Source organism: Lolium rigidum, chromosome 6 (genome assembly GCF_022539505.1).
Source record: "Lolium rigidum isolate FL_2022 chromosome 6, APGP_CSIRO_Lrig_0.1, whole genome shotgun sequence".
Classification (NCBI taxonomy): Eukaryota; Viridiplantae; Streptophyta; class Magnoliopsida; order Poales; family Poaceae; genus Lolium; species Lolium rigidum.
Genome location: NC_061513.1, coordinates 253,555,021 through 253,564,805, shown reverse-complemented (window position 1 = coordinate 253,564,805; position 9,785 = coordinate 253,555,021).

Sequence of the window (9,785 nt, the reverse complement as noted above, 5' to 3'; positions counted from 1 at the left end):
GAATAACAATCTGAACATAAACCTTGGTTCAATGGTTTCACTCAATAGCATCAATAACAAGTAGAAATAAATACCGGGAGAGTTTCCCCTATCAAACAATCAAGATCAAACCCAAATTGCTACAGCGGTGACGATGTCCAGCGGTGGAGATGGCGGTGATGATGGTGGAGATGATGATGATGGTGATGGAGATGATGTCCAGCTCGATGGCGGTGACGATGGCGTCGATTTCCCCCTCCGGGAGGGAATTTCCCCGGCGGATTCCTGCCCGCCGGAGAGCTCTTTTCTCTCTGGTGTTCTCCGCCCCGCGAGGCGGCTGTAACCCTTCGTGAGGATTCCTCTGTGGCTTAGGTCTTCGGGACGAAGGGTTTCGCGAAGAAAAGGAGGCGAAAGGGGCTGTGGGGGCCCCACACCAGATGGTGGCGCGGCCAGGCCATGGGCCACGCCGCCCTATGGTGTGGGCCCACCTTGGGTCCAGCTGGCTCCCCCTTCTGGCTTCCTTCGTCATCTGGAAAAATAGGATTTTTGTGAAATTTCCTTCCACAGTTGATCTTCCGAAATATTGCATCCTGACGGTGCTTTTTCCAGCAGAATCCTGGCTCCGGTGCGCGATCTCCGAATAATCATGAAACATGCAAAATAGATGAAATAACATAAGTATTGTGTCCCAATATGAAATATATCAATGAATAACAGCAAATTATGATATAAAATAGTGATGCAAATTGGACGTATCAACTCCCCCCAGCTTAGACTTCGCTTGTCCCCAAGCGAAGCCGAACTCGGTAAACAGGACCACATGTTTATGGAGTGAAGAGTCGATAAATAAAATACGGACAAGAAGCATCATATTCATTCACACAAGACATTATAATAAACAACTTCCTCATATAACTCAGCTTGAAACAAGTATAAGGTAATCACAAATAAAGGTGCATAAGAAATCATAATTGGTGATGGCAAACTTTGTTCTTGGTCGAAGAACAGTTAACGAGATTATACTTATCTATTGAGCAGCGCTCTCATATTAAAAGCTTATGGTAAACTTGCATACTCAATCATATTAATCATTGATGACTTTCAAAGCTATATTCATTCAGGTAAAACTTGTACTAAACAAGAAAGATTAAAGACATGATGAAGCAAATCACAATATAATAGTTTGATCACAACAACTCAAATGCTTGCTTGAGATGGAGGGAAATAGGTTTACTGACTCAACATAAAGTAAAAGACGGGCCCTTCGCAGAGGGAAGCAGGGATTAAATCATGTGCTAGAGCTTTTTCAGTTTTGAAATCTTATAAAGAGAATAAAAGTAAAGTTTTGAGAGGTGTTTGTCGTTGTCAATGACTGGTAGCGGGCACTCTAACCCCCTCGCCAAACAGACCTCCAAAGAGCGGCTCCCATGAAGGACGTTATCTCTACCAGCAAGGTAGATCATCCCTCTTCTCTTTTGTTTACACATGTATTTTAGTTTATTTAAGGATGACACTCCCCCCCAACCTTTGCTTACACAAGCCATGGCTAACCGAATCCTCGGGTGCCTTCCAACAATCTCATACCATGGAGGAGTGTCTATTGCAAAATTAAGTTGCTTACTGATGAATCGAGGGCAAAACATGTGAAGAGAATTATTAATGAAAGTTGATTAATTGGGGTCTGGGAACCCCGTTGCCGGCTCTTATTGCAAAATTATAGGATAAGTGGATGAAGCCACTAGTCCATTAGTGGAGGCTGCCTAACAAGACTGAAAGATAAAACACCACATACTTCCTCATGAGCTATAAAACATTGACACAAATAAAGAGTAATAAGTTTTGAATTGTTTAAAGGTAGCACATGAAGTATTTACTTGGAATGGCATGAAATACCATGCAGTGGGTAGATATGATGGACACAAATGGCATAGGTTTGGGTTCAGGTTTGGATGCACGAGAAGTATTCCCTCTCGGTACAGGTCTTTGGCTAGCAAGGTTAATTAGCAAGCATAGGAGTTGAGGGAAACAAACAAATATACATGTGATAGAAACAATCATGCATCTTACTTGTAATCACAAACAGTTTTAACTTTAGAATACTAAGCTAAGAACTGATAAGAAAGATAATAATATCTTCTACATGTATTTCCTCTATTCTTCTTAAACTCAAAGTGTTGTTACTATTGACCATTGCTAAGTTTGCCAAAACCAAATAGATTAACTCAATACTCCCAAAGTGGTACCAATACTAAAATCAAGATCAATCATATAGTAGAAATTGCAAACTAAAATAAGGTGTGCAATATGTAAATGATAAGACTTCTCATTAATATTCCATAACGATGACTCACACCAAGGGATACATAGACAAACTAAAGGAGAGATACTTCCACACTGCAACCCATCTTATACGATAACTTCCTTACTCATGATATGACACTACTTGATAGTAAAAAGTAAAAGGTAGTGATGATGTGATACCGCGGCACTCCCCCAAGCTTGGAACAAACCAAGGGGATGCCAATACCGATGATGAATCAATCCTTTGGTGATGGTGGTGATGAATTCCCGTCTTCAGACTTCCAAGATAGAGGCTCTCCATCAACAAATGACATCTTGGTCTCGGGAATCCTGAAACTAGCAGCACGGCTTATATGTTTAAACATGTTTTCATACTCACAGTTCTGATTATGAATGTCATAGAGTTGAGCTTGGAGTTTGTGGGTGGTGTCGTGAAGTGAGAGGATGTCGCCCCATAGCTTTGCAGTTTCCTTCTCGTGTTCAGCAATGAGTTCAGACACAATCTTGTGAAAGATATCCACTTCACGCTCGGCCATCTTCTTGTAATTGAAGACCTCTTATTCTAGCTTCTCCATCCTGTCTTCCAAGCTTCCTTCTCCTTTGGGACCACCGAACATCTTTGATCTGCAGTTTTCCCTCGACGAGCATCAACTCCTTTGGGTGCATCCTCAGCTCCTCTATGTACAAGTTGCCAACATCCTTGCAGGAGCTATCCTTCGGAGTTCCCGACGAAGACATGATGGCTCTAGATCCAAAACAAATCCTGGCAGAAACAGCTCGAAACAAAACACGTCGAGAGAACGATATACGGACCTCCAGGGGTCCGGGGGATTATATAATAAAAAATTTCAGAACAAACGGAAAGTACCAGGTCGAACCAGAGTCGGAAAGGGGCGACGAGGCGGTGCCACCATAGGGCGGCGCGGGCCCAGGCCAGGCTGCGCCGGCCTATGGTGGCACGCCCTCGTGCGTCTTTTCCACTCCGTTTCGATCTCGTAATTTTTCATATTTTCCAAAAACAGCAAAAATATTGTTCGGAAAGTAAATTGCGAACTTTTCATTACCAGTACTGTTACCTATTCAAAGTCGAGTTCCGGCGGATCGTCAATTTGTCCTTTGATGAAAGCCTCCGGTGTTTCCACTTGAATAATATCAACATCAACATTATAAGAATCACCCGAGATATAATGCTTGAGTCTTTGTCCATTCACCACTTGCGTAGCATTGCCTTGGAGAGAGCTAATTTTAATTGCTCCTGAACGATACACCTCCTCAACAACATATGGTCCTTCCCATTTTGAGAGTAATTTCCCTGCAAAGAGTCTGAGACGGAGACCGATACAATAGGACTTTATCCCCAATATTAAACTCTCTTTTGATGATCCTTCTATCATGCCATTTCTTAACTTTCTCTTTAAAGAGTTTAGCATTTTCATAAGCTTCACTTCTCCATTCATCTAGAGAACTTAATTGTAGCAACCTCTTATTACCGGCAAGTTTAGGATCTTTATTTAATTCTCTAACGACCCAATAAGCTTTGTGTTCTAGTTCTAAAGGTAAATGACAAGATTTTCCAGTAAACCATTTTATAAGGTGACATTCCCATGGGGTTTTTATAAGCAGTTCTATAAGCCCATAGTGCGTCCTTCAATTTACTAGCCCAATTCTTTCTAGATTTATTAACGGTCTTTCCCAAAATAGATTTAATCTCTCTATTCGATAATTCTACTTGACCACTAGTTTGAGGGTGATAAGCGGAAGCAATTCTATGATTAATACCATACCTAGCAAGAGTTTTTCTAAAACCTCCATGAATAAAATGAGAACCTCCATCAGTCATAATATATCTAGGAACTCCAAATCTAGGAAAAATAATATCTAAAAGCATTTTTAAAGAAGTTTCACCATCAGGCACTTTTTGTAGGTATGGCTTCCACCCATTTAGTAACATAATCAACGGCAACAAGTATATGAGTGTTACCTTCGAAGAGGGAAAAGGTCCCATGAAGTCAAATCCCCAACAATCAAACGGTTCAATAACAAGAGTATAATTCATAGGCATTTCATTGCGTCTGGAGATATTACCAACCCTTTGACATTCATCACAAGATAAAATAAACTTCCTTGCATATTTGAAGAGAGTTGGCCAATAAAAACCTGATTGTAGAACCTTTTGCGCGGTTCTATCTCCGGCGTGATGTCCTCCATAAGCACTACCATGACATTTACTCAATATCTCTTGTTGTTCATATTCGGGAACACACCTTCGCAGAATACCATCCACTCCTTCTTTATATAAGTGTGGGTCATCCCAGAAATAATGCCTCAAGTCATAAAAGAATTTCCTCCTCTGCTGAGCTGAAAAGGTTGGAGGCAAGTACTTCGAAACAATAAAGTTAGCATAATCAGCATACCAAGGACTATCTCGCGAGCTCACCTTTATTACAGCCAATTGTTCATTTGGAAAACTATCATTAACGAGAACGAGGATCATAAGCAATATTTTCCAATCTAGACAAATTATCGACAACAGGATTATCGGCACCTTTCCTATCTACAATATGTAAATCAAATTCTTGCAAAAGAAGTACCCATCTAATAAGCCTCGGCTTAGCATCTTTCTTTGTCATAAGGTATCTAATTGCAGCATGATCGGTATGAATCGTAACTTTTGAATCAACAATATAAGATCTAAATTTGTCACAAGCAAAGACTACGACTAACAATTCCTTTTCGGTAGTAGCATAATTTCTTTGAGCAGACATCAAGAGTTTTACTAACATAATGAATAACATTTAATTTTTTATCTACTCGCTGTCCAAGAACAGCGCCTACAGACAAAATCACTAGCATCACACATAATTTCAAAAGGTAAATTCCAATCGGGAGGTTCAACTATAGGAGCGAGTTGTTAAGGCTTTCTTTAGAGTTTCAAAAGCTTCCTTACAATCATCATCAAAAACAAAAGGTACATCTTTTTGAAGAAGATTAGTAAGAGGCTTTGAAATCTTGGAGAAATCTTTAATAAATCTCCTATAAAACCCAAGCATGACCAAGAACACTACGAATACCTTTAACATCCCTCGGATAGGGCATCTTCTCAATGGCTTCAACTTTAGCTCTATCAACTTCAATACCTCTCTCAGAAATTTTATGTCCCAATACAATTCCTTCTTTAACCATAAAGTGGCATTTCTCCCAATTAAGAACAAGGTTTGTTTCTTCACATCTACGCAAAACTTTATCAAGGTTTCGCAAGCAACTATCAAAAGAATTCCCGTAGACGGAAAAATCATCCATGAATACTTCCACAATACTCTCACAAAAGCCATGAAAAATAGCAGACATGCATCTTTGAAAAGTAGCAGGAGCATTACATAAACCAAAAGGCATACGCCTAGAAGCATAAGTTCCATAGGGACAAGTAAAGGTGGTTTTCTCTTGATCTTTAGTTTTAACAGCAATTTGCGAAAACCCAGAATAACCATCAAGAAAGCAAAAATGAGTATTTTTAGACAATCTTTCTAGCATTTGATCAATAAATGGTAAAGGGTAATGATCTTTTTTAGTAACCTTATTAACTTTTCGATAATCAATGCACATTATATACCCTACAACTACTCTTTGAGGTATGAGCTCATCATTATCATTAGGCACAACAGTCATCCCTCCTTTCTTAGGAACGCAATGCACAGGACTAACCCATCTACTATCAGCAATAGGATATATAATACCAGCTTCAAGAAGTCGTAATACCTCATTTCTTACCACATCCTTCATCTTGGGAATTAGACGACGCCGAGGTTCAACAACAGGCTTTGCATCATCTTCCATATTAATGGCGTGTTGGCAAATAGAGGGAGAAATCCCCTTCAAGTCATCAAGAGTATAGCCAATAGCACCTCGGTGTTTCTTCAATATTTGCAATAATCTTTGGGAGTGATGTTTTGGCACATGGGAGCATATGCTCCCTTTATTTTAAAATACATGTTAGACACAATTTAAAATATCAAAATATTGAAACAAAAATTTCGCGCGTACGTCTTCATGTGCTACGCGCTCACAAAGTCGTTTCATGAAAAATCGACATGTCATGTGGCGTGTGTAAAAAAGACAAAATTCGGTGCTGAAACATAGACTTGTCACAAGATAAATTTTCTCTTTTTCGCTTAGACTACAAAAAATATTATTTTTTCGTGAAACTTGACGAATACACATATATTATGAAGATGTACATGTAAGTTTTTTGTCAAAAAAATTTAACACTTGGAAATATGATTTTATGGTAGAGGGATCATACGCACCCGGGAGCCGAATTGAGTTTCTGATAATCTTTCTTCTTCAAACTCTGTAAGCTTAGAACTAATAATAACAGGATATATTTTCTTATCATCAATATGAGCATATTTAAGATTATCAGGCAAAGGCTTTAAATCAAAAACAGGATCTTCCTTTGGTGGCGGTGTTGTACCCAAATCTTCCACCGGTAAATCATGCTTGAGAATAGGTTGGCGAAGAAAAATCTCCTCAAGCTCATCTCTTTCTTTCCTAAAAACTTCACTCTCGCTATTCTCCAAATGTTGCTGCAAAGGATTATTAGGAACAAGAACAATAGATGCACACTTGCTCCATTTTAAAATCATTACTAGGCAAATCAGCTTTATAAGGAGTTTTGGTAAATTTAGAGAAGTTAAACTCATAAGATTCACCAGCAAATTTAGTCAAAATTTTCACTTTCTTGCAATCTATAATAGCTCCACAAGTATTTAGAAAAGGTCTACCAAAAATGATAGGACAATAATCACTAGCAGCAGAACCAAGTACCAAAAAGTCAGCAGGATATTTAATCTTACCACATAGAACTTCCACATCTCGAACAATACCAATTGGAGAAATAGTTTCTCTATTAGCCAGCTGAATAACCACATCAATATCTTCAAGTTCACAAGAATCAATTTTGTGCATAATCTCCGCGTAAAGCTCATAAGGTATAGCACTAACACTTGCACCAATATCACATAAACCATAATAGCAATGATCACCAATTCTAACAGATAGCTTAGGAACACTAACTTGTTTGGGTTTATTAGGATGTGAAACAATATTAGAAGCATCTTCACGAGAAAATAATATGACCATCCTCCACATTTTCAGTCACAAGATCTTTAACTATTGCAACGACAGAGTTCAACTTTTATTTGTTCTTCAGGTTCTATAGGTTTCTTTTCACTTTTATGAACCGCACTATTTATAACAGAGTACTCCTTCATTTTAGCGGGAAAAGGAGTTTTTTCAATATAAGCTTCAAGAATAACATGATCAGCAGTTTCAACTACAATACATTTATTAATAGATGAATCAATTTTATCTTTATACGGTTCATGATACTTGTCAAAATTCTTCTTAGGCAATTCATAATGAGAGGCAAAGGCTTTATAAAGATTTGCAGCAACTTGAGAATCAAGACCATATGTAGCACTCATATTACGAAATTTATCAGTATCCATAAAAGCTTCAATGCATTTATAATCATAAATTATACCTGATTCTCTATCCTTGTCGTTCTCCCAACCTTCGGTATTTTCTTGGATCCGATCAAGAAGGTCCCTTTTAAACTCTTCTTTATTGCGTGTAAATGATCCAGAACAAGAAGTATCCAGCAAGGTCTTGTCTTGAAAAGAAAGTCTTGCATAGAAATTATCAATAATAACATTACCAGGAAGCTCATGAATGGGGCATTTGAGCATTAAAGACTTCAATCTCCCCCAAGCTTGGGCAATACTCTCTCCATCATGAGGCCAGAAATTATATATGCGGTTCCGATCTTTGTGAATTTCACTTGGAGGATAAAACTTGGAATAAAATAAAGGCACAATGTCCTCCCAATCAAGAGAATCACCATTCTTCAGCAATTTATACCAATGCGCCGCTTTACCGGACAGCGATATAGAGAATAGTTTCTTTCTAACTTCATTCATAGCAATACCTGCACATTTGAATAACCCGCATAATTCATGCAAAAACAGTAAATGATCACCGGGATGGACAGTTCCATCCCCTTCATAGCGGTTATCCATAACACGTTCAATAATTTTCATAGGTATTTTATATGGTATTACTTCCTCACTGGCGCCTCATCCACTACCGTTGCGGTAGTAGTAGATTTCCCAAATAGAAATTGAAGAGAAGATCTCTCCATAATGACTTATAGCAGCAGGCAGAAATAAAATCAGCACAAACAGTAAAGGTTTTCCTTACCAATTCCACTTACCAATAGCTCTTCACTCCCCGGCAACGGCGCCAGAAAATAGTCTTGATGACCCACAAGTATAGGGGATGTATCGTAGTACTTTCGATAAATAAGAGTGTCGAACCCAACGAGGAGCAGAAGGTGTTGGCAAGCAGTTTTGATGAAGGATTCACTGTAAATGCTCACAGACAAGTATTCAGGGGGTTTTGATATAGCAGATGAAATAAGTACAAGTAAGTAAAGTGCGAGAGAAATAATTGCAGCGAGTGGCCCAATCCTTTTTAGCACAAAGGACAAGCCGGTTTGTTTACTTATAATGACCAAACGTTCTCGAGGACACACGGGATTTTAGTCTAGTGCTTTCGCTACATACGGCTGATTAATCTTCATTGTTCCGATAAGTGTTGTGTGGGTGAACCTATGCTAATGTACCGCCCTTCCTAGGACTAATACATACTTGTGATTATACCCCTTGCAAGCATCCGCAACTACAAGAAAGTAATTAAGATAAATCTAACCACGACCTTAAACTGCGAGATCCTGCGATCCCTCCTGCATCGATATACCAACGGGGGTTTAGGTTTATGTCACTCCGGCAACCCCGCAATTGGCAAACGAGTACAAGATGCATTCCCCTAGGCCCATAAATGGTGAAGTGTCGTGTAGTCGACGTTCACATGACACCACTAGAAGAATAACACCACAACTTAAATATCATAACATTGAATATTACTCAACCATAATTCACTACTAACATTTAGACTTCACCCATGTCCTCAAGAACTAAACGAACTACTCACGAGACATCATATGGAACATGATCAGAGGTGATATGATGATGAATAACAATCTGAACATAAACCTTGGTTCAATGGTTTCACTCAATAGCATCAATAACAAGTAGAAATCAATACCGGGAGAGTTTCCCCTATCAAACAATCAAGATCAAACCCAAATTGCTACAGCGGTGACGATGTCCAGCGGTGGAGATGGCGGTGATGATGGTGGAGATGATGATGATGGTGATGGAGATGATGTCCAGCTCGATGGCGGTGACGATGGCGTCGATTTCCCCCTCCGGGAGGGAATTTCCCCGGCGGATTCCTGCCCGCCGGAGAGCTCTTTTCTCTCTGGTGTTCTCCGCCCCGCAGAGGCGGCTGTAACCCTTCGTGAGGATTCCTCCGTGGCTTAGGTCTTCGGGACGAAGGGTTTCGCGAAGAAAAGGAGGCGAAAGGGGCTGTGGGGGCCCCACACC